We start from the raw sequence: 5,990 nt of genomic DNA, 5'->3' as shown, positions 1-5,990 counted from the left end.
AATTAAAAATAAAAAGTAAAATTAAATAAAATAAATAAAGATAAAACAAAAAATGAAATTAAAAAAGTAAAAGAAAATAAATAATAAAAAATAAAAAATAAAATTAAAAATAAAAAGTAAAAGAAAATAGATAATAAAAAATAAAACAAAAAATTAAAAACAAAAGTAAAAAGTAAAAGAAAATAAATAATAAAAAACAAAAAGTAAAAGAAAAGAAATAATAAAAAAAAAAACTAAAAATAAAATTGAAAACCCCCAAATAAACTAAGAATTAACTAAAATGCGGCGGCATGGGGGGATTTGACCCCCTCCCCCCCCCCGCGCTGTGGGGCGGTCCCGCACCGGGGGCACTGGCCGCGCCCCTCCGCGGGCCGGGGGGCGGTGGGGGGCGGCGGGGGGCCGGGGTCTGCGCTCCGGCACGTCGCTCACGTCGCACATGGCTGTGCCGGGCCGGGCCGGGCCGCCTCCCCCGCCGGGGATGCCCTGGCTGCGGCGGCGGCTCCGCCTCCGCCCGCGGCCACCGCCACCGCTCCGCCCCGCTCCGCGGACGCGCAAAACGCCCGGGCGGGAGCCTCGGGGGCGGCTCAGACACCCCCCCCCGCGCCCCTCCGTCCTTCCCCGCAAAAAAGCGGCTCTCGTGGGGGTGTGGAGCAGCGGCAGTGCTGGGGATGCTCCCCGGGGAAGCTTTGCTCAAATGGGCACGATGTATTTTTTTTTCATTATTATTTTATTATTATTATTAATTATTTTATTAACTTTTATTAACTTATTATTATTATTATTATTATTATTATTATTATTATTATTATTATTATTATTATTATTATTATTCTTCCAGTGACCAGGTTCCTGCAGGTGACCTTTCCGCCTGAAATTACGCTGCAAACAGCAGCCCAGCAATAACAACAACCCGAAGCAATCAATGTTCACAGCACAGAAGGGTTGGGGACATCATCCAGGGGCCACCCAGAAAAACCGCTTTGGAGACACCTAAGCCCCAAGTGTGCTAACACCCCCACCCTGCAGCACTGGGGTGGATCCCACCTGGCACCGGGGGGTCCATTTGACAGGGTGCTGGGTGGTGAACGTGCCACAGTGGGGAAACATGGAAATATATCATAGCTGGGAAGAGTTCTAGAGGTGGGAGCATCTGCTCTGCTGGGGTTTAATAAAGCAAATTTTGCTTGAAAATTGAAAGCCCGATAAGTAACATCTCGGATACTCAAAGTGTTCAGTAGCCTTTTTTTATTATATAAGGTATTTTCCTCCTCTAGAAGGAAAGGCTTATATTTTTATAACGGATCTAGAAAGAACATATTTTTGGCTATCTCCTTACATGGAGCCAAGACGAATGCAGTAAAAAAATGCACAGTCCTTCCCTCTCCTACGCAGGAAAAAAATATTCGCAGGCAAAAAGAAAAAAAAATTAAAATTAGCTACTATGAGGGAGCTGGAAAAGAGCCAAAGATTTGGGACGTGGGAAGGAAGATGGGGGAGAGCAGCGAGAGCTCTGGCTGGCAAAGGTGGGGATGGGGATCAGACACAACAGTGTTCCCTGGACCCAAAATCCAGCCTCGGAAAAGGGCAGGAGGGTTTTTGGGTTTTTTTTCCCCAAAATCCCAGACCTTTTCCCTTGGAGGGCAACGAAAATTGAGTTCCTGGCTAAAACGCAAGTCAGAAGAAGGAAGAAAATTCACGTGATGTTACAGGACGAGGAGTTTGGGCACCCCCTTCCTCCAGCAGCTCAGCTCTCCTCTCTGCAGCTTTTCTCCTCTTCAAAAATCACCACCCCCACACTACCAAAAGGAGCCCGAAAGCGAAACCCCGCCTGAATTAAAATCACAGTCACTTCAAATTAGATCCACCTAGTAATTCTTGGCTTAAAAACTCCTAAATAACTGGAGCGGAAAACTTCAACTCCTAAATAAATGACCTGGTTTTCAAAGGCACGAGCACCCAGCTGCTCCAAGCGAGGTCAGCTGGAAGAAGCATCATTACTATTTATAAGGCACTTTCACCGCGGGGAGAGGGTGGCGGGCAGGACAGCACTAGGTGCACCGAGAGGGTTTATTTTCCCCTCTCGAGTTGTGCTGTGCAAAAGCACAGCACCCTATAAATAGAGCCTAGACCGGTAAATAAGCTGTTGCTTACAGCTGCTGTGAAAGGAGCCCACGGGGTGCTTAGCTCAGTGATTTTTCAAGAAATCAAGTCACCGAGAGGGCCAAATGCTGTTAGGAAGAGGTGCGTTGGCGTGCCATGGGACGGCCAGCGATGCTGTCCCGCATCCTCTGCTTCGCCAAGTGACAAAAGGTGCAGAGGGAGGAATAAATCACCCAGCGTTTGCCGGAGGTGCTGCCTTACCTACCCTATCGCAGGAACCTGCGGAGATTTAATAAATGCAAAGGGACAGGGGTATAAAGGTAATGGCAGGGCTCAAAATCTGAAGGTCCTGGTGGTAGATGGGGAAAAAAAATGACCTTGAGCATCCAAGGGATGGAGGCAGCAGGTCCAGAGGGGTGGGAGAGGAAAGGGCAGTGCAAAGTAGGGGAGACTGGCGGAAAAGGGTGAAAAACTCCAGTTCTGTGAGAATGGGATGCCCATATCTTACGGGCTTTACAGACTGCGAACTTCTCCAAAACGCCAAAGCCAAAACCCCTCAATTCCCCCTTTTTGTTTCTCTGTCACTCTAACACCGAACTGACCTAGCAACCCGCCCCGAACAGTGGAATTAGGCTCTGGATACCGCCCAAAAATCACAATCCTGGACTAAATTCCCCATCTCCTTTGGAAGAACCTACTGGTACCAAGGGACCACCAGCCAGCCTCCCCTGGCACCCTTCCCCCAGCATCAAAATGCAGGCAACAGCAGCGATTGCCCCGGCGAGCCCCAACTCTGACTAAGCCATGATTCATCCTCCTCTTTTTTCTTCTTTTTTTTTTTTTTTTTCTTTTTTTTCCCCCTCTAAAGGAAACTTGGAAGGAAAGGACAAGTCACGTTCATGCCTACGTTCAGCACGACACGGACCATGTCTCTAGGATGTGGCATGGAGAGGACAAGGTGCAGCGTGCATGATGCCCACTGGGATCCAATTTGTGCGATCCATCCCTGCACCCAGCAACTCTTTGCAGGGTTAAAATTTGGAGACGGTGGTTGGGAGCTGTGCATACATCACCGTAAAGATGCAGGCATATGTGAGCTTGGTTAACGGCAGGGCAGCTTGACCGAACAGCAATTTCCAGCACGGCCTTGGTTTACCAGTCTGGGGCATGGGCACAAATAGTTCTCCCTACCCAGGGAGGGAGGTTGCGAAAGTCAGGCAGCAGCTGCCCAAATTCTTGTTAGTGCATTAACAACACCCTCTTGCAACAGAGACAATTATTCCTCTGGGCTGACCTAGGGGTATTTGGAAAAAAAAAAAAAAAAGAAAACACTAAACTTTTTTCTGAAAAAAAATCGGGGGGATCCTGGAGAAGCCAAGAAAATCGTCTGCAATGCGTTAGGGGAATCGGAGGCTTTGAAAAAGGTCAGGGAGAAAACCAAGTGGTTCCTCCTCCTCTCGCCCACTGGATGCTGAGCTCTTTTCGCTGCTGATGGCACTTTCTTTGGAGGGACTCAAAGTTTGCAAAAGCTGCTGAGGGTCAGGCTCGCGGTGGGGAGGGTTTTGCAAAGGCTGATAAAAAATGTTTGGGTTTGGAGAGGCAGCTGGAGTTCACGGCCCATTGTGTTCTGCAGGTTTCAATCGCCTCCCTCCCCCTCGCCCCTCACAGGTATTTCAATTACAAGAGTAAATAAACAAGGAACAAAGTGCAAACTGTACCTATATCATCGGGATATCACCGCTCCCTCTCCCCATCTCACCCTCATCCCGCCCGAGCCCTGCTGCCGGGGCGGGGGGGGACCGCGATGAGCTCCTGCATCAACCCCAGGGGTGTTTCTGCCATGGAAAAGAGCTTTTTCTCTCCTCTCCGCTTAACGAGAGGGTTTTTCCTTCCTCGTTGCTTGCTTTTCACCCCCCCACACCCTCGCGATCACACACTCCCTTTCCTCCTCAATGGTATCAGAACTGCAGCATCAACCCCGCTGCTGGCCAAAGAGGAACAGAAATCAGGCAAAATCATTTTCTTCACGATATTATTTCAAGGCAGGGTTTCCTGCAGTGATTACGGGATGCTGCTCAGCACGGGACTCGCAGTCCCCTACCCTGAAATCAGAGCAGAGTTCCCGATTGACATCTCTCGAGTCTGCAACTGGGAGGGCTGAACCCTGCCCGGAGTGCAGGATCAGGGCAAGGCAGGGAACATTGTGTGCTCGGGGCTGCCCCTGAGCCATCCCTCAAACACTGGAGAAATACACCCGTTCCCCCATCCGGGGACAAGCCGTCCAGTTTTTGAGACTATTGCATGCTGTAACTGGACCTGATGTGCTCACGAAACATCTTCCTTCCCCGACCGTAAGAAATTGAGTTAGTTGCTAACAACAGCCGAGCGCTGAAATACCAGCAGAGCAAGCACACGGGGCTGCCGCACGCATGCCTTTGGGTGCAGCTTTTCTTAAAAATAGCTGCAAGCAGAGAAGGGGAAAATTCAAAGGGGTTCAGTCTCCGACATTGAGAAACCAGTGCTGAGCTCGAGAGGGGGAAATCTCTGCAGAGTCACAGGGTGTTGCTCATCCCCGCTGTATCAGTCCCTGTCAAACACCACGCCGAGAGCTGATCTTGCCTTTCCTGGCAGCCAAGAAGCAGGAAAAGCCACGAAGGGGTTGCAGAAATGCACGGGGCCACTTTTCCCAACACTCAAGCAACAAGCAGCAAAAATCAGCTCTTGCGCGCACGACCTCGCTTCCAACGATGGGTACTACCCAGGCGGTGAAAAAAAAAAAAAATTCACTGTCCACTGGCAAAAAAGTTTTCTTTAAGTGATTTTTCAGCCATATTCAACCGATTCAAGCTTGGGGACCTGCTTGCTTTTGCTCAGCCGTCTGCTCCGAGCTCCTGTGCGTGCTGTCACCGTTGAGCTCGGTGCATCGCAGAAACTATTTCAAGGACAGTAAATCCTGCCTGAAGTCAACCCTCTGTCGTGCTACGCCGTCAGCCTTGCTAAAAGCAATTTATTTTTTTTAATTCCTTTTCATTTAAGAGCCCTTCAAGCAGGAGGATGAGGGTTCAAACCTCGTTTCTTATAAGCTGCCAGATTTGTACCTAACTAGAGGTGTTTGGTTGTAATCGGGTGACTTAAAGGTAGATAGGAAAGGAAATGGGAGAGTGGCAAACGTATTGCCTGGCCGTGATGAATATAGGGAAGAAGGAAGGTCGAGAGCCTGGATTTCATCTCGATTCCCCAAATTAGAAGCAAAATCACTCAAGGATCCCTCCATCGTCCCCGGGGCTCAGGTCTTGGAGGGTCCCTGGGAAGACCCAGTAAAGCTCAAGGCCAGAGATGGGGAGATGTGAGATGGCTGTCCATAGCTAGGATTGAGGACCCCAAAGGAACCTCCCAGGACTGATGACCCCAAAGGAGCCTCCCAGACCGATATTCTTATTTAAAATCCCAGGAAAGTAGTTTCATCTGTAATTTTTGAGAATTACATTCTGTAATTCTCAAAAAAAAAAAAAATTTGGAAATAACGTTCTGAACCTGCAACATCCATTGGAGCAGGGACATTTCTCAACACTGACAGGTCTGCTCAGAAACGGGTCCAGGAGGATTGAGCAATGTCCTGTGAAAGTTCCTGACCTTACAAGACCAGTGCAAAACAAAACTCACCCCATAAACGGCCTAAATCATCGAGATAATTGACTCCATAGGTTGCGGAGACAAATACAGGTTTTTAAAAGTGGTTAGAGGGTAATTAGATGGCAAGAGGTTGGGGATATTCAAGTCTTGGGAATCTGATACTGGTTCTCCTTGAAATGAAATCTGGCTGCAAAATTTCAGGCTTGGTCCCAACAGAAAGGGTCGAAGGGTGCGGATCAGGCAGAGAGCCAAAATTC

The sequence above is a fragment of the Calonectris borealis genome, chromosome 1, assembly GCF_964195595.1.
Source record: "Calonectris borealis chromosome 1, bCalBor7.hap1.2, whole genome shotgun sequence".
NCBI classification, from domain to species: Eukaryota; Metazoa; Chordata; class Aves; order Procellariiformes; family Procellariidae; genus Calonectris; species Calonectris borealis.
This window is presented reverse-complemented; position numbering follows the sequence as displayed.